Below are 19,784 nucleotides of genomic sequence, written 5' to 3' on the forward strand. Positions count from 1 at the left end.
TGCATCTGAAAAAAGACACCCTTTCAATGTATCACTATTTAGAAAGTAAAGGAAGTGGCTCCAGATTCCATAACAATTAACACTTTCCAAAGCCGATCTTCTAGGAAGCATGACGCCCCTGTGTTGGAGAGAGGCCCAAGCAGTTTAATTCCTATTATTCAGAGCCTTGATTGTTGTTACCATTATTTCTGAAGCAAAACATTCTTGCTGAAGATAACTAAGGAAAAAATATATTTATCATCTTCTGAGAGGAAAAGATACAGAGAGATGAACTGATATGAGGGGCTGGATCAAGAAAGAAAGATTCAGCTTCCAGATCCAGATGTTGTTGTGGCCCTGCAGTTGTGTTACGCAATGTGCAGAGGGGGTGCCTCCCCACGGAGGCTTTTGCATGGCCTTGTCGTTAAGGGTGTGGAAGGAGAGACTGATGGGCAGTTGGACATCCAAGTACCTGCAATGCAAACCACACTCAGACTGGAATCTGAAAGTCATTCTACCTGGCTAGGCATGCATAAGAAGAGCTGCAAGCAGTAGCTGGGGACTTAACCAGCGCAGGCAGACAGCTGATCTGGAGAACAGGAGTGATGTTACTTTAGGACTAGTTCATCTGTCCGCTTGCTTCTGCAGCCTTACAATATCTACTCAACATGTACATTTAACAATAAACAGGCTATTTTCTTTCTCCCTTTGTTAGCTCCTTCACCGTTGAAAATGTAGGTTGTAAACACTTTGGGACGGGGATCTGGATTTTTAAAGATGTTAAGTCTGTTAAGAACCATGCATACTGATGGTGCTAAATGAATCCAGCAATAAAATACGTAAAATACTAAGACAGCAAAGGTCTCCAGTATTCTGTCTTCCAAAGGAAACCTTATGTGTGGATAGCATCACTAGGTGGCACTGGACATAGTTGTATCTGGGTGGAGTCAGGATCTGCTGCTGTTTTGTTCTTGCTTAAGGGAGACAATAAAGTTCTTGTCTGGCTTCCTGGCTGGGGCGTCCTCGAAGTCTTCCATGACACTTTATAAAGCAGTAGATAAAGAGTGGTGAGCATCCAATTCGATATGTAGAAAAAGGGGGGTCAAAGACCAGAATGCTGAAGTTTTTTGTAGAAAACTGGTTTTATTACGAGATTTTTTCAAAGAAGCCTAAACTGGTTTTATTGCAGAATATTTTTCAAAGAAGCCCAACGCATTTCAGCCTGTAATCACAGGCCTTCATCAGGGGATAATGAGCTTTTACAATGGTTAAACGAACAATTTTGTTCCTGTATTGTACTGATAAGAGGATTCTTTGAAAAATATTCTGCAATAAAACCAGTTTGGGTTTGAAAAAATCTCATAATAAAACCAGTTTTCTACAAAAAACTTCAGCATTCTGGTCTTTGAGCCCCCTTTTTCTACTTTGTAAAGCAGGTCAGGGTCAGCATAATCTGTAACCCATCAAGTCAAATCCAGTTGCCCAGCCGTACATGGTGGACCACAGTTTAGGGTTTACGGCAGGGGTGAGGAACAGGATCCAGCCAATGAACCAGAACTGAGCTTCACATGCACATATACAGGCCATTTTGATAAGTGGGCTTCAAAAGAAATAATTGAGAGTGTACACATCCACATCTTACATTTAAAGCACTATCATACCACTTTAAACAGCCATGGCTTCCCCCAAAGCATCCTGGAAAGTGTAGTTTGTTAAGGGTGCTGAGAGTTGTTAGGCGACCCTTATTCCACTCACAGAGCTCTGATTCCCAGAGTTCCCTGGGAAGAGGGGTTGATGGTTAAACCACTTTGTAAACTGTAGCCCTGTGAGGGGAGTAGAGGTCTCCTACCAGCTTTCAGCACCCTTAACAAACGTCAGCTCCAAGGATTCTTTGGGGAAAGCCATAACTGTTAAAGAGGTATAATAGTGCTTTGAACGTAAGGTCCAGAGGATGCCTACGTGTGCTAAACGTCACCTCAAGCAGGGCTGCAAAGGAAGATGCCTGCTAAAAGCAGGGGTCAGCTGCATTAGAGTTCCTGATTGGCTGGCTGAGAGGAGTTGGAATCTAGCAACATCTGGAGGGCTGCAGGTCCCCCATCTATGTCCTAATAGCTTATTGCCATGGTCTGGTGATGGAGGCCGTCGTGTTTCTTCAGACCTTCGACTTCAGCAGCACTGATGTTCTCCACTCTCAGGTCATGGCAGGAGACCAACAGGAATTCTGCCAAGGACTGCAGGAGCTGGCGAAAAGGTTGGAATCTTCCAAGGCAACGTGTGTGTTTTTTTTCTGACCTCCACTGCCCCCTCCCTTTTTTTCCAGACTCACATACACACAGCTCTCAGATCGGATGGTGGTATTGTTTCAAAGCTTGAAACGTGTCCAATATTTGGCCTTCGTTTCCCGAAGGCACAGGAAACATTCTGTTCTCACACATTATAATGGCTCTTCTCTAATGAGCACATGAAAACAACAAGAAGGCTAAAAACTAAAGCCATTTTGTTTTGTTTTTAGGAGGTGTGCATGGAAGAAAGTTGCGGGAGGTGGGACAGAGAGAAGAAATTATGAAAAGCAGCCAAGGCCTCTCTTTTCTGATGCTGCCAGGAATGACAGGTTTTTTAAAAAGCTCATCTTTTGAAAGGCAAATGCTGAAGTTTGGCTCTGCAGTGCAGCAATGCGTTTTCAATTATACGTTTGTGGCAGAACTCCCAAGAATGCCAGACCCACAGATCTGCTTTGGGAAACATCCATAAGGACAGTGGCAAGAGGAATGAGATGCAAGGTGGAGATTTTTCCCTGTTCCGAAAGAACAATCCTTCTCTCCCAGTGTGGCAGCAGCTGCTGTTGCTTCCGGGGTTGCCACCTTTTTCACCAGCTTTTGATCCTATGCCTCTCACAGCAGCCTGATGATCATGCTTTTCTCTCTCCATCCTGCAACAAGCTTCCTTGACTAAATTCTGCAAAGCATGCTGCTGTAATGAAAGGCATAAGACAGAACCTAGAGAGGGGTGTCTGAATGCGGGTAGAAACTAGGCTCTTGTACAAAGGTAAAATTTACATTAGTTGCTTCCCACTGCCACCTTTGCCTGTGGCCCTGCCCACCAGTGGCTTGTCTCTTCTCCCCCCCCCCCCATTGCTCGGCTGAAAATGTGGCCCTCGGTCAGAAAAAGGTTCTCCACCCCTGGTGTAAGAGCAGGCAACTTGTTTCCTCCACCCCCTAGCCCATCGGCACCCCCGGCCACTGCTGTTGTTTCCACTTTTGTTTGTTGGGGTGGAGAAAGTGGGTAGATGGTACACAGAACTGGCAAACAGGAGACAAGAGGGAAGAGCCTGTGGAAGGAACATTGTATGCTTAGAGCTTCAACCACAGCTGGCATCAGCACCTGTGGCCCTGTGGACTGCTGATGCCTGTCCTGATACCCCCCCCTTAATTTTTTTCTGACATGTCACTCTGAGCAATGCCAAGCTGCTGGCCCTAGTCACCCTCTTCATGGTCCACAATGCTCATGTGACCTAGCTGTTGCTGAGGGATAAAACACACATTAAACATGGAGCGGGAAGGGGATTGCCCACTTCCTGGCTTTCCTAAATAGCACTCCTGATTAAGAGGAGTTTGGGACAACTCCCTCCCCAAACTCTGTCCTGTTTCAGGGCATTTTCTCAGGATGACAATGGCTAGCATAATAATCAACCCTTCATCCTCTCTGGTTCTCGCCTCCTACCCAGCTGCTGGTGGGGCTCCATGTTAACCTGTTGTGTGTGTCTCTCTCTCTGTGCAACACATTTATTTTTTATGGATGATAGAAATGTTCATATGGGAGGGACCTGTACTGTTGGATTAGGACTGGCTGAGTGCTACAGAGACCTGATTGGCCAGAGAACAGCAGATTGACAGAAATGTTTGCAGAGCTTCTCTGAGTTCAAATAGACATATAAAATGTGTGTGGGACAGGAAAGAGTGTGTGGTTTTGAGCGTTTTGGGGGGGTTAAAACTGCTTGACGTTCTCCTTGGTAGGGCTCTGCTCCAGTAGCCCTAGTGGACCAGTCTCCACTGGATAAATGTTTGGTCAAGTTTTCGAGTTCGAAATTCAGTACCATCTCAATAATATAAGTAGCACTCAGCACTACTGAGGCCCCTTGGGTCTCTGGTGACAGTGCTAGATACAGGAGTATCCCCTAGACCAGTGGTTCCCAACCTGGGGGCTGGGAACCCCAGGGGGCCCGTGAAGTAATCTAGAGGGGGCCATGAACAGTAAAGAAATGAATTATTTATTATTATTTTTAAAAAGTCTTCACTCCCTCTACACTGTCTGCTTTCCGCTGCCACTGCAGATGACACCTCCCCCTTGCTCCAAACGAGAGGGGAGGCCTTTTCTGAAGCTCCAGAGCGTCTTTCAGGCGCACCAAGGGCAGGCATCTGCCTATAAAATACATGGCAGATGCCAAAGGAGGCTGAGGGTGCAGCTACCAGGAAGAAGAGGGGATTACTATCACTGATTCCTGTCTCCTTGCACTGCCGCTACTGGCAACGCCCTTACTTAGAATGAGAGGAGAGGGCTTTTTGTGAAGCAAAAAGAAGCAAGGCTGCAAAGAAAGGCTGCTTTCCCCCTTCCTTCCTGGAAGCCAGCCTGCCTCCCTGGGGGGAGGGGGTCACAATTTTTTTCAGCTTATAAAGGGGGTCCCATGCTCATAAAGGTTGGGAACCACTGCCCTAGACTACGTACCTGCTCCTTCAGGGAGAGTGCAACCCCTTCTAGTACAGGCTGTAATCTGTTCTTGGACATAAGAGCCATCCACCTCCATCTTTTCAGGATTGAACCTCGGTTTACTGGCCTTTATTTAGTCCATTACTGACCTTTAAGAAGGACAGAGAGCTGGAACCTAGGGCCCTGCCTTACACTGAGTCCACCTGGCTCAGTATTATTTACACTGACTGGCAGCAACTCTCCCAGCCCTACCTAGAGGTGCCAGGGATTGCGCCTAGGACCTTCTGCATGCAAAGCAGGTGCTCTGCCACTGCTACGGCCCTTCCCAAAACTGGAATGGGTTCAGAGGAGGGACACGAATGTATTCTTCAAACTGTTAAAGAAGCAGAGATGGGGGAACCTTGTCACCCTTGAGATGTGGCTGAACTCCAGCTCCCATCAGCCCTAGCCAGTTTAACCAATGGCCAGGGATGATGGCAGCTGTAGTCCAACAATATCTGGAGGGCCACAGGTTCCCCATCCCTGATCTAAAGGTCCATCGCACAGCAAATGAGAAATAAAAGAGTACTCCATAATTAGTAGGAGGGAGAAACAATGAAAATGCTGTTTCCTTGACTGAAGCACAGTGCTTTGGTGGCTATCTAATTTCGCCTAAGGAAGGAGAATTCTTGCCCTGTAACTGGGAAAAGGTGAAGCAAAACTTATCCATCAAGCAAAGGTTATCCATCAGGCCTCAGCAGGGGAAATCCCCTGAAGGAATTGCTCTTTCCCACCCATCCATAACCCTAGGGCAACTGAGAAGCACACTTTAAAAAAAAAATCCCACCCAGGACCAGATTCCTATGAAGGAAGCTCACAAAACAAGCAGAACAGCTTTCAGCACAGCATATGTGCATGCCATGCAGCTCTCCCATCGTGAAGAGGTACACTCAAGGCTGTTAAAGATTTACAGTAAGGTCTTCAAACGCTGCTGCCACAAATTAAACGTCTAACTAGCAAGGCTACAATGTTTTGCAGATTATTCAATGAAATGAGTCAATTTTAAAAAAGTGTTCTATTGATTTAAACAGGTGGCCCCACGATGAATCTGGCAGTAAGTCTTTTTTTTTTTAATTGTTAATTATTTTAATGACATACTTACAAAAATGCAGCTGACAGGTGCCATCCTAGAAGAAACATTCCTCCTTCTCTCACACATACTGGAAAGATGATGAAGCCCTTGGCTGCGCCAACCAGGGTGGGTGCGACAAGCTGCAGTCATTGCCAAGTGGATTGTCCTGTGGGCCTGGGAGGCTAACATCCCTCCCTCTTTTGAACCTTGGCTGGATGGCCTTCCAAACCTAGCTAGAAAACAAAGGTTGCGGGTAATGACTACTCATTATGAGACCTAGAGATACTCCCTGCATGATCAGAGGCAGCATAGCCTCTGAATGCCAGTCGCTGGGGAACAGCGGCAGGAGAAGAGCTCATTGCCCTCATGGCCTGCTTGTAGGCTTCTCACAACTATCTGGCTGACCACAGAGGGATACAGGATGATCGGCTTAGAGATGTGAAGGCCCACAAAATGACAGGAATAATGGAGGGGGGGCAATTTCCTTGTTTTTTCTCCATGTTTTGTTTTCTCAAAAAGAATGGAAACAAGCCCAGGTTTCCCCCAAATATTTTCTATTTTTTGGGAGGCCTTCACGTCTCCAGTAAGGTTCAACAGGCCTTCATTCTGATCCAGCTGAGCTCTTCTTCTGTTCTTAATAGGCAAGGGGCCTCCAAGACATTCTGAGAAAAACCATATTGTTTGCTCTGTATGAGTCATAGCAAGATACCATTATTTGTATGTGCTGGGGCTAGGGATGGGTGAGAATTTTGATTCAGTTCGCATTGCAAGCCGCATCTATCAAATCCACAGTTTCTGAAACAATATGAGAACCGAAAGACAGACATCCTTCGAAATTCGCATTGATTGGAATGTTGGGATGCCGTTCGCCAACTAAACAAAATTTACAAAAATCCATATATTAGGGGGTAGTATGTATTAAAATGAATACATGAGTGAAAAGAACATGCAGAAAGGCATGAAGTGATGAGAAACAGCTTGCAAAAATGTGTACCTTTGTCAAAAGTGCCTACAAAAATGTGTTTATTTGGAGAAATCCGCACTAAAATGGTGGAGAATTTCCATGATGGTTTTTTTAAAAAAATAATCACAGATCACTGTCGAAATGTACAGAACTGAATTTAACACTGGAAAAATGAGAAACAGAGAGAAGCAAAACAGACAGATCTTTCCATCCCTAGCTCGGGCAGGGGTTCCCAAACTGTGGCTCGCAGACCATTAGTAGTCTGTGGGCTTCACTCAGGTGGCCCGTGGCATGGATGTGGATTTGTGCTTGAAGACGGGAGATGGCACACCCATCTCATTAAATATCCGTATTGATTTTTAATTGTATTTTTGTCGCTTCTTTTGGAATTCAAACTAATGCCACGAAATACAGTATATAAGAAATCAAAGAAACATAAAATACAATTAAAAATCACACAGCACATTACAATTGCTACAACAGGCAGAAAAATCATTAGAGTGGGCCGCCAGCTGGCCCGTGGGGAAAAATGTTTGGAAACCACTGTACATTCACACGCACCCCCTTTTAAATTCTATGTCTCTGTTATTTCTCCTTCCTCCCACTTCCTTCTCCCCATTGTCTCTGAGGGACTGGTTTTTTACATCAGCCCAATGAAGTGTTATATTAGGGGTGAGGGTGGGTGGGAGTTATAAAATCTGTCCTCAGCGTTAGAAGATCGCACCATGCCCACTCACTTTCGGCACTATGAACACAATGACGTCAGAGAGCATTACAAATGTGCACCTGCTTCATGCCTATTTAGCTATCTAGCTGTTACAGTCTTGGGAATTGTAGTTTGATGAGGATGCTAAGATCCCTAGGTCCTCTCACAAAATGACAGTTTCTGTGGGAGACAGAACGATTGTTAAAACCATTAAACTTTACTGGGGTGGGAGTGATGAAGGGTAGAAGTGATGATGTATCTGTGCGAGCTACTTCCCGAGGAGGGGGTTCAAGGGAAATGAATACCTCAGAGTGTCTGAGGGCCAAGCATGACATGGGGGGGTGATACCATCTCCCAAGGTCTTTTTGTGTGAAAAGCAGGTATGAGAGCAGGTGGGCTTAAGTCTGAGCCACAGTTCTGGAGGGAGGGCCTACCTCTAACTCTATACATGCACAGACTCCATGGCCCTGATCCCCCTTCCCCAGAAGCTGCTATTTGCCATGCAGGAGAAGCTGTACATGTAAAAAGTGCATGAATAGTTACATTTTCAAGGGAGGAGGGAGTCAGATCAGGTGCATGAGGTATGTGGGGAAAGGGTTAGATATACACACAGCACCTGGCCCTGATCCAAATCAACTTCCCCATAGCAGCTGTTCTGCGCAAAAGAAAAAAGACATCAGGAGATGACATGCACGCATTTCCTCTCATCACATTTCAGTTGGTCCTCCTGAGACTCTCCTCTGAAATCGCCCAGCCAGGAAGGAAGGGAGGGAGGCAGGAGAACAGAGGGACAGACTGCTCTGGCCATCAGCTGCCATATGTTCCCTGCCTCTCTGCAGTGCTCATAGTTAGCCTAGACAGCTTACTGGCTGTGCTGCTCAATGGCTGGTGCTGGGAGGAAAGCGCCCCTGGCCTGCCATGGGATCTTCTCTGTCCATTGAACTCTCCCCTAAAATTTTATGCTCCTCCCGCACCCCCTCTGGGGCATCTGCTTTACAGTTTAAGAATTACAGGCTTACTCACACAAGGAAGACAGCTGCAGCTTCTTGTGAGTAGATATGCCAGTGGGAACAAGGGGCTGTCTTAGAGCAGCAACTTGAGCATCACCCAACAAGATGAAAGGCACCACCAAACAGAGTGTGAGAGAGGGGACAAAATGGGACACAGATGTGCATATAATTTGCGTATGCTAATTCATCTGTAAACATGCACACTTAGAAATAATTTGTTTTATTTATTTATTTTGACCATTCATATACTGCATAATTTCAATGGTCTCTTTAAATGGAAATGCATCACAGCGGGGAAGTCTGTGACCAGCTGAACTGCGTGCCTGTTCAGCTACTCAGGTGCTAACTGCTGGTAGGGCACTTCAAGGCACCTGCTCTCCTGTCTTATGGGTCTTTATTATGGGTCTTGCACCAGACAGCCCTTCAAACAGAGACCTGTCCTTTGTAAAGTAGAGCATACAATCACCTTATTCTCCTTTCCATTTCATACAGCAGGCTGTGATCCATCCTCAAAAATGGATGTGCTGGTGGGGGTGGGAGGGCATACTGAAATGAAATGAATGCCCCAGCAAAGCCATCAGAAAAAAATGAAGTCATTCCAAATGGCCCTAGAAAAGTAGAGAGACATCTTTGGATCGTGCCAAATGGTTCTGGAGCGCATTAAAGAACCTCAAAGTGGGCAAAGGGGCACTGGAAACCTCACACTCCAACATTAAGAAGCAGTTTCAAGACAATAAGAACCTCTGGCTTCAGGCACACCACAGGGCCCTGGGATCTTTCCCTAGTGCCTCCATCATGCAATAGGAGACTCCAAAGCTGCCATGGTGGGGGAGCTATTTGATAAGACCGGAGGGGGGGTCATACTTCCACTGTGGCTGAAGAGAATGATGGAACTACACCTGAACCCAGTGGGTGTGGGAGCGGGTCGGGAGGCAGTTTACTTGATCAGCTCTGCCTGGATTAATTTTTTTGTGGACAAGTGGAGTTGCCTGCTCGTTGCCTACAAGGGAAAGTCCCAATGTCAGACTACTCCCAAGCAATAAATAGGGAGAAAGTTTGTGCATAGAAAAGCTAGCTAGGTATGGTTGTTAAATAGGTAAGTAAGGGCAATCAGTCCAACAGTTTTGGAGAAGAAATTATTCCACTGCTGGGGGATCTTGTCCCGTTCATCTTAGGCTTGCATAGAGATGCAGGACAGAGGTCCCACTGGCTTATTACCAGGATTTAAAATTCAGCCAGGACTCAATACTGGGGCCTATTTTCATTTTTTTCAGGTTCAATAATAAATACCTCCAAGTCTGTGCAAAGTGTGTTTCACTGAGAGCAGCCAGTTTTCCTAAACACAAACACACATGTATCTAGGTCTTTGGGTGAATATTTTCCTGATTTATTTTTAATGCTGTCCCAGTTTTGACTGCTGTTCCTAGAAATTGTTATTGTCATTGGTCTACTGCAGAGATGAGGAACCTGTGGCTCTCCAGATTTTGATAGATCACTACATCTCCCATCATCCCTGTCCACTGGCCATGTTGGCAAGGTGGGAGTTGGGAGTTGGCGTCCAACAACATCTGAAGGGCCACAGGTTTCCGTTCTGTGGTCTACCATGTTAATATTGTGGTTTTATTATAGTTATTGTTAGGAATAAGAAACAGCATTCACTGCTAGTCCTACTCAGAGTAGTTAATAACTAACTAACTTCATTAATTTTCAGTGAATCTACTCTGAGTGGGACTCAGTTGAATACAACTCTGTATACATTTTTAAAAAATATGTTGTATTCATTTTCAGTATAAACAGAGGGACACATTTATATCTTAAAAGGAAGAAAATGAATAAATAAGTGGGGGAAATGGAGAAATGTACTACCATAGCCTTTCTGATTTGTTAGCCACCTTGAGTTCCTTTTGGCAATAAGGCGGAAAATAAGTGCTAAAAGTGAAATGAAAACAATAGGTTCCCAAGCAAGCTCAAAGCACCCACAATGCCTCTCATTTTAGGAATTAAGCAATGCTCTTTATCTCTCGCCGAGAACTAGGATTTCACTTCCTTTGCCTTGGATTATCTAAATGAGATTTATAAAATGATAAAGAGGTTTATTATACAGCCATAAGAGTGGCTGTATACTATATCCAGTGTGGATTTTTTGCATTCCACAATGTTAAATTGAAAATACCCCCAATGCCATTCTGATGCTTCCCATAAGCTCATTTCAAAACAAAACCTTACAAAACTTATAGTCCTGAACTCAGAAACGCTTGCTTAACAACCCTCTAAATTTTCACGGCGATACACAAAACAGTTAGAGAGAATTGAGAGTTCAAAGTGTAAAAAGAGAAGGAAAAAACCCAGAGCCCTTTTGGACTTTTTTCTCTGAGAGTTCTCATAATCTGTTGAAATTCATTAAAAATCAGCCACGTTCACAGAGTACCTGTAATCCTATTACTGATCTTGCTCCATACTCTGACCTTCATCTTCTGCAGTTTAAAAGTTAAAAAATATGCCTGCCTGATTTTTAATTAATTTAAGAAATTTTACATGGAACTCAATGATAATGTCAGGCATGCTCAGTAAGAACCAACTGTCAGTGTCCTAAAAGCCAGACTCACAGCTGCTGGGCTTGCCTAATCAGGGGGCCACACCCACACCAGACCGTGATTTCACTTTAGACAGTCATGACTTCCCCCAAAGAATCCTGGGAAGTGTAGTTTGTGAAGGGTGGTGAGAGGAGACTCCTATTCCCCTGACAGAGCTCCAGTGGCCAGAGGGATTTAACAGTCACCCACTCTGATTGAAGCTCTGTGAGGGGAACAGGGCATCTTCCAGCACCCTTCACTAACTACACTTCCCAGGATTCTTTGGGAGAAGCTATGACAGTCTAAACTGAAATAAAGGTCTGATGTGGATGTGGCCAGCGACAGCTTTGGTTTAAATTTGGGTAGGAGGCTACCTGTGCCTGCTGTAGAATAAAAAGGTGGGGGAAACACTGAAAAGCAATGATACTGTTTACAATGTTTTCCTTTCGGAAAGGGGCTTCCCCTCTGCCCACTGCCCATCTACCCAATCTCCCCCCTCCCCCTCACTGCGCCTCCCCCAGGTCAATTTCACCTATCCTAAACATGATTACACAGAAATAAATCCCACTGAACTCAAAAAGTATGCAAATGATCAAACTCACCCTCCCTTCTCCTCCCCCTTCCTTGGTCCCTCCCTTCCCCTTCCTTGGCCCCTCCCTCCCCATCCCTTTCCAATCTATGGTGAGTGGTGGCAACATCTGCAATCAGCCCAAGTAACAGAAAGAAGACATGTGCTGTGCTGATCTTGTTTTAGCAGGGAGGAAGCAACAATATTAAGATACAGTTGATATAATTCAGGTAGTCCCTTTAAATATGTTTCATTTCCTTTGCAATTTTAATGAAGTTTCCTATAGGAAATTATTTTCTTTTGCTTCTGTTTCTGTGAATATGTGAAGTACAGCAACACTTTGCAAAATATACACTAAAAAACTCCAAAAACAATTGTGGAATAATAGCACTGACTATTCTGCAGAATAGTCTCCAGTGGACATTGGGAGTGTCTCAGTTTTCACAAGATAAAACAGTGAGAGGTGAAATATATTCTAGCAAATTCTAGGTGTGCTCTATGTTTTTAATTAACTATGCCCACCTTTCCTTAAGTGGAGTGGTTTAAACGTAACAGGCTGAAAACATGCATCTTGGGCAGGCCAAGTTTGTTTTTTCCAACAGCTAGAGTAATTGCTAAAGTAGCAACATATTGTAATCAGTCTGATTTTACATCAAACTGCAGTTTCAGATTCAACTGTTAATGCACCTAAAACAGAAATAGAACATTACCTCCAATTTTAAACACAAAACGCTGTCTTTACCATCATATGACATTCACCAATAAAAAGGCTTTGAAATTAATAAAAATAAATTTGACAGTTTTCTAGGATGAATGATGAGGGAAATAAAATTTTCTAGATTAGATTCTCTGTAGCAACAATATTAACACAGGAAAGAAGGACACCAACAAACATACAAAAATGTAATTCTCCATCTTTGGAGAAGTAGTCCTGATTGCAGGTATTGTCACCATTCACCATATGCTCAGAGGCACATGTTACCAAACTCTTCCAAGCTACACAGGAAGTGGATTGGACTGTGAAAGACCAGGCCAAATTGTGTTTGCATTTTGACAAATGTGTAGGGCAGTACAATATCTCAGAGAGGAGGTGAGGTCTCCTGCTCCCCTGATGCATTCAGTACAGCTGCCCAATTTCCATGCTTTTTAAAGTATGATAGAAATATCTGTGGGCTATAGGTACATTCTTAAACCACTTTTTTTTTTGCCTTTTAGTGAATAAGATTACTAGCATGCAGCCTTGTACCAAGTGCTGCTTGGGAATTTTAAGAAACCAATAAATCAGTGCACTTTTGAAATGTTCGATCCACCATCTTAATTCAACATGGCATCAAATTGTATCCAACATAGATGAAACCCAGGTCTCTGATCTCAGGAACCATCATGGAAAATTTGGTTATGATATCATATCAAAATGCAGAGTAGACATACAAACCACTTTCCAAAATATATAGCGGGTGCATGGACTGCAAAAAGTGGTAGAGATAACTTTTTCTCTTCTGCCATAATACTGGCACTTGAGGGGCTCATCCATACTGTTGTGTAAAATTGCTTGAAAAACCACTTTCTATCCTTATGCCAGATTGTCCCTTGGTAGTCCAAACTTGATGTTTCATACTCAGATGAACCCTTTACCCCGTCCATACTTGTGTGTCCTTTTTTGCCTTTTGCTGCCCACCCCACTCCTTCATCCACGAGTCCACAAAGTGTGTTTGGCTTGTTTACAAACTCCCCTTCCCTCCTTCCTCCACTCGCAGCACAGAGCTGGCCATCACACACACTGGCAAAAATGGGAGGAGGGGAGAGAAATGAGAGAAGTCGGCCCCTGGGATACCGCTTTGTCTCCATCTCATTGTGGTTTGGTTCAGGTAAACAGAGGGAGAAGGGGGAGGGGGGCCAATGGGAACCATCAGAAGCAGCAGGCATGGAAGGAGGTGGAACCATCCATGTGGGAAACTGCGGGCCAAAGCAACCAGGCTCCCTCCTTAACAATGGGTTGTAATCGCTCTCTTTCTCCCTTTCGGAATATACCTGTTATGAGAAGCTCCAGATCAAGGGAGGGGAAAGTGTGGGAAGGCAGTGATTGGAGGATAATGTCATATGGACGAGGGTGACACAAGGGGCTTACATTACAGATTAAACAGAAGTATGGACGAGTCTGAGGTCACCCAATGAAATTGATAGACAAGAGTCAGGAGAGGCAAACGAAACACACCCATGCCCATCACTAACTGATGGCATTTACTACCAAAGGATTAAGCGGTTGCCATTAGCTTACATGGGCTTAAAAGGGGGGGGGAGGTTAGCCAACTTTAAGGAGGATAAAGCTATCAATGGCTGTTATCCAGAATGGCTACATGGAATGGAGGCAGTGTGTGCCACTGAATATCAGTAGCTGGAGCAACAGAAAGAAAGAGCTATTGCTTCCAGGTCCTGCTTGCCAGCACTGCTGGATCAAGCCAAAGACCCATCTAACCCAGCATTCTGTTCTTGCAGTGGCCTATCAGATGCTCATGGGAAGCCCACAAGCAGAACTTGAACACTTTTTCCACTTGTGATTCCCAGCAACTGGTATTCAGATGCCTACTGCCTCTGTCATTGAAGGCAGTACATAGCCATCATGGCTAGTAGCCATTGATAGCCTCCTCCATGAGAGGAAGCATCTGGTTTGCCACTGTTGGAAAAAGGATGCTGGACTAGATGGGCCTTTGGTTTGATCCAGCGAGGCTTTTTATATGTTCTTATTCCCATCTTTCCGAATTGAAATGTAAGGCGCAGAAGTTCCCAATCTGTACTTCTGGCATCAGGGGAAAAGGGAGATGAGTTGTTGGAGAAGACCACTAGAAAAGAACTCCCAGTACATTTCATCAAGTCCCAGTGTAAGCCATGATTGCATCTACATGACCATCCAGAAGGGTCACAGTGATGAGAAAGAAAGTCTGACTGTTCCCTCTCAAAATATAAGAAGCAGATTCACAGTGAAATCCAAACCATGTCTATTCAGAAGGAAGTCCTACTGAATTCAATGGGGCTTACTCTCAGGTTAAGTGGAGGTAGGATTGAAGCCCAAATAACTTTCAACAGGAAGTTCTTCACACAATACATCATTAACCAAAGTAATACCTTGCTATATGAGCACAAATGTATTTTTAAATATAATCTCAATTCCTTGAGACTGTGTCTATCCGTGAGCGACCAAACATGAAGACTAGAAGTACGGTCTCCCTTCTCCCACATCTTACCCTGCCTGTGAATATTCTAGGGTAAGGATGGGGAATCTCAGACCTGGAGACCAAATGCAGCTCTCCAGGAACATTGGAAGGTGCCTTATACTGAGTCAGGTCATTGGCCCATCTAGCTCAGGATTGTCTATGTTGACTGGCAGCGGTTGTCCAGGGTTTCAGGCTGGGAATCTTTCCAGGCCTACCTGGAGATGCAGGGGCTTTAACCTGAGACCTTTTGCATGCGAAGCAGATTCTCTACCACTGAGCTACGGCCCTTCCCAAAAGGGCCAGGTTTCTCTTTCTGGCCCTTGCATTAGAATGTGTCCTTAAATTCTGACTAATGCTTCTTCCTTGTCTGGATGGTGGATAGAGGTGGGCATGTGAATGCATGTAGAAACTAGCCTACAACAGAAAAGCAAGATTTACATTTGTTGCTCTATCCAGTTTTGTGGCCCTGCCTACCACTGGTATGTGGCCCCCAGAAGGTTGCCCAGAAGGAAATGTGGCCAGCGGCTGAAAAAGGTCCTCCCCCACCCCAGGGATTTCATTCGCTGCTGTCAGAGGCAGAATACTGAGCTGAATTTATTCATGGCCCACCTTTCAACAAACTCCCAGCGAGGCTTTCAAAAAGTGGTGCAGTTAGATAATATTAGACTCAGGACACAGTGGTCTTACGGGGATCCCCTTTTGATGACATATGCATTACATCACATATTTCAAATGCTTTTAGGTGGGGCTCCCACTTTTCATGTGTTTGGGGGCCTTCCTTACTCATGTTCCTGAGAGGGTTCTGCCCCAGAGTCCTGTCCTGACTGCACCACTGTCGGAATCCCTATCTCCAAGAGTCGATGAATGACTATTGCTATTCAGAAAGTCAGCTTCATGAACTACAGTGGCTATTGAGAAGCAAGGGGCTCAGAGTATACCCTTTTTGACACTGCAAGGTTGCTGCAGTATGTATATAAACCAAATTGTGCCAGCTACATTCCTATGAGCGTTCAGAAGGCTTTCTTATACTCCAACAGCCAGCCAGCGGACTTAATGCTTTTCTTGGGCAAAGTGAAAGGTTGAGAGGAGAAGCAGGAATAAAACACACCTTTAATTGCAATTTCACATGGTTTACTATGCCCCTTGGATCCCCAATGTAGCCAAATGAATTGCGACCACTGTTTGATGGCTGGATGGGCTTCCAGTATCTTTCACGGTGTGGTTCAGGGATCGTCCAATGCATCTCTAAGCTCGGTTTGTTCCATAGTCTGTTAGGGAGAGGATCTCTGAAAGTCTCCATTAATTTCTGTGGCCATTTTAAACAGTAAACTAAAGTAACTTTAAAAGCAGGACCCAACTGACATTTTTGGGGAAGAGGGGGGCTTTAGACAGCCATGTACATTATTCTAGTTGTGAAGCACACAATTAACATTTCTCTTCTTCTACCACCCCTCTGCCATTCCATGCTTTACAACTGCTTTTATTTTCCTGATGTTAGAGGGGGGGAAATCTGATTTTTAAAAAATAGAAAAAATGAAATACTCTGAGCATGTGCAGTTTCACATTTTAAAGTCACTTAAAACATAGCACCATCATGAATTAAACATACAACTCAGGGCCTGGTTATCTGAGGGACTGCCTTGCCTCATGATGAGCTAATCACAAAACAGGGATACAAGAAACGGTTGAGAGAGATATTTGAAGAAGCTAGCTTTTTTAAATTTACAGGAGAGAAAGTGAGTGAAGGAAAGAGAACAAAACCTCAAAATCTGGAATTCCACTCTCTGGAAAAGTGCAATAAGGTACAGAAATTGGCTGGTGATTTGTGGCAGTCATTTGTTGACCTGTGTTCTGCTCCCTGTACCATTTTAGTAGATAGTCTCTTAAATAAATAAGTGCAGAGGCTGTGTGTTAGAGGTGTGTGAGAGGTTGCTGAAATGCATTGCGTCAGGGAATGTGGCCCAGCACTTCTGTGGATGAGGGTTCTTTGTGAAGATCGTCAAGATCTTCAAGGCTGTATTGGGTGTCAAGCCTGCTAACTGATGGCTGAATTTGAGCAGATCTCCCAGATGGAAACTTCGTCATGTTTCAGAGGGACTCAGACTTTGTTGCTTTTGTTTTCACGGCTTGTCTACTTTGGGGTATTTTATGAACATTATGTTAAATTGATATCTGTATCGTTATTTATCTGTATTTTATCATTATTGTTTTCAGATTTTTAATGTCTGTTATATTTGTATGCCTATTTTGTACGTCGCCCAGAGTGGCTGGATAGCCAGCCAGATGGGCGACTAAGAAATTCAATAAATAAATAAATAAAAATAAATAAAATGAGCATCTGGAACCATGTGCATGCCCGGCTGGCCACCTTGACTATAAAATGTGGGATGCTGTGGCAACCAGCATAATAATAAATAAATAATAATATAATAATATTTAATTTGTGTGTTGCCTATCTGGCAATTAGCCACTCTAGGCGACGTACATTAAAATGAAATAAAATACAATAATATCAAATGCAGTCACATTAATAACAGTAGATAAAATAAATACTGGACAGTCATCAATACATATATAAAACAATTATTTTAGCAGCATACGATAGATGACAAAATCATGGAGATTTACCCATCCCAAGGACCTCAAAGGCCTGTTGGAATAGCCACGTCTTCAGGGCCTTGCGGAATACATCTAGGGAAGGGGCATGTCGAAGATCACATGGGAGGGAGTTCCAGAGAGTGGGGGCCACCACAGAAAAGGCTCTCTCCCTAGTACCCACCAACCTAGCTGTGCCCTGCCATGCCCGTACCAGCCCAGATGCTGATGCCACAGTGCCTGTCACCTGCCACTCTCTGAGTGATCATTTGGGAGCCCCCTGGCTTGCAGGGCTCTAGACTTCAGCCCCAAGGTCCAGCTCTTGTAGCCCATTTCAAACTACAGATTTGAAATGATCCAGTGCATTCCAGATTGCCCAAGGCCATTCTGTGGGCTGATCAGGAATTTGCAGCCATTCGGCCCATGACCAAATAAACATGCAAGCCACTTTAATCCATTGTACAGTGAAAGAAATGCTAATATAGCATACATGCAAAACTTTGTCAGGGGTTCACCATACAGGATCAAATGAAGAATGTGGCCAAAAAAAAAACTAAGTACACAGTTTTGCACACTCATGATCGCTCTGCATAATTAGTTACGCCCCCTCCAAGTTCTTTTAATCATCTTTTTGGATTCACAATCTGAGTGAAGTTTCAGAAATGGAAATGTGGACTCTTTCCCCAGCTAACCTCTCTTACCTTCAGATCAGGGATGAGGAACGTCAGGCTTGGGATCCAAATGTAGCCCTCCAGGCCATCTGTCTGACCCTCTGAACTGTCCCCAAGCTATACTCCTCTTCCCAAGTTGTCCCCCTCCCTGGCCCTACTTCACACCCTCTTTGAGTTTTTTGCCTGGCTGGAATTTGTCTTTGAATGCTGATCATGCCTCTTGCTTGCCTGGATGAGAGAGAGAGAGAGTGCATGTAGAAACTCGCCCACTGTACACAGGTAAAAGATACAATTGTTGCTCTGCCCACTTTTGCCTCTTGACCTGCCCCCCCCCAGCATGTGGCCCTTGAAAAGGCTGCTCAAAAGGGAATATGGCCCCCAAGCTGAGAGAGGTTCCCCAGCCATTTTAAATGCATAAATATACATGCTTGTTCCTAGCTAAAAACATGGTTAAGGAAGGGTTCAAATATTGCTCTTGAATTACAGAAGGGGTGGAGAGGGGACCCAGGACCTTAATTTTTACACCCTCACCTCAGCTACTGTTTTTAGAAAGGTCAGATTTGACTAAAATTAGGGAGTTAAGGGGTTTGTGGATTTGATGAATGCCCTCCTACATCTCTCTCTCTTTTTGCACCTAATAATCCCAACGCTGTTCCAGTCATTATTAGGTAGTGTTAGTGAAATGGAAATGGATTGTCTTCAAGTCGATCCTGACTTATGGCGACTCTATGAATAGGGTGTTCATGGTAAGCGGTCTTCAGAGGGGGTTTACCATTGCCTCCCTCTGAGGCTAGTCCTTCCCAGCTGTCTGGGTCTGCTCAGCTTGCCACAGCTGCACAAGCCAGGCCCTTCCTTGTCCGCAACTGCCAGCTGGGGGGCAACTGGGCTCCTTGGGACTATGCAGCTTGTCCATGGCTGTACAAGTGGCAGGGCACGTAACTCCTGAGCCACTCACTGCGGGGGTGACCTTTATCTGGTCCTAGACACCCAGGAGACACAAGCAGGGATTTGAACTCATCTGGATTCCCAGCCAGGCTCTCCTCCCCACTGTGCTATACCATATTACATATAAGCTTTCCTCTTCTCCCAGGCATTTTAGCATGTGTTTTTAAATTGTTTTTTAAAAATTTAAAGTTGTGTTTCAAATTGTTTTTGTGTTTTAAAATTTGTATATTTGTTTTTAATGTGTTTAATTGCTGTAAACCACCCAGCTTCGGCTATGGGGCGGTATATAAATGTAATAAATAAATAAATAATGTTATTGTTAGTATAGAGTTATAATGTATGGGGCATCTTTGGCCCGCCAGAGGTTGCTGAACTACAACTTCCATCAGCCCTGGCAAGCACAGCCAATGGCCAGGGACTATGGTAGTTGTAGTGCAGCAACCTCCAGAAGGCCAAAGGTACCCCACGCCAGAATTATAAGCGCATCTGAACAGCCCTGCTGGATCAGACCAAAGGCCTATCATGACCGACATTTTGTTTTCACAGCGGCCAACCCGACGCCTCTGGGAAGTCCTCCCACAAGCAGGCCAAGAGCACACTATTTCTCAGGAGGAGGCAGTTCTTCTGGGCCAGTTTCATTCATGCAAAGGTGCTAGCCTTAAAAAAAAATCTTTCGAATGTTTCTTTGCACAAAATTAAGTAAGTAAGATGTTCTCAGGCTGTTCTTTTTCTTCCCTTTCCTTGCT

Source organism: Rhineura floridana, chromosome 2 (genome assembly GCF_030035675.1).
Source record: "Rhineura floridana isolate rRhiFlo1 chromosome 2, rRhiFlo1.hap2, whole genome shotgun sequence".
Lineage (NCBI taxonomy): Eukaryota > Metazoa > Chordata > Lepidosauria > Squamata > Rhineuridae > Rhineura > Rhineura floridana.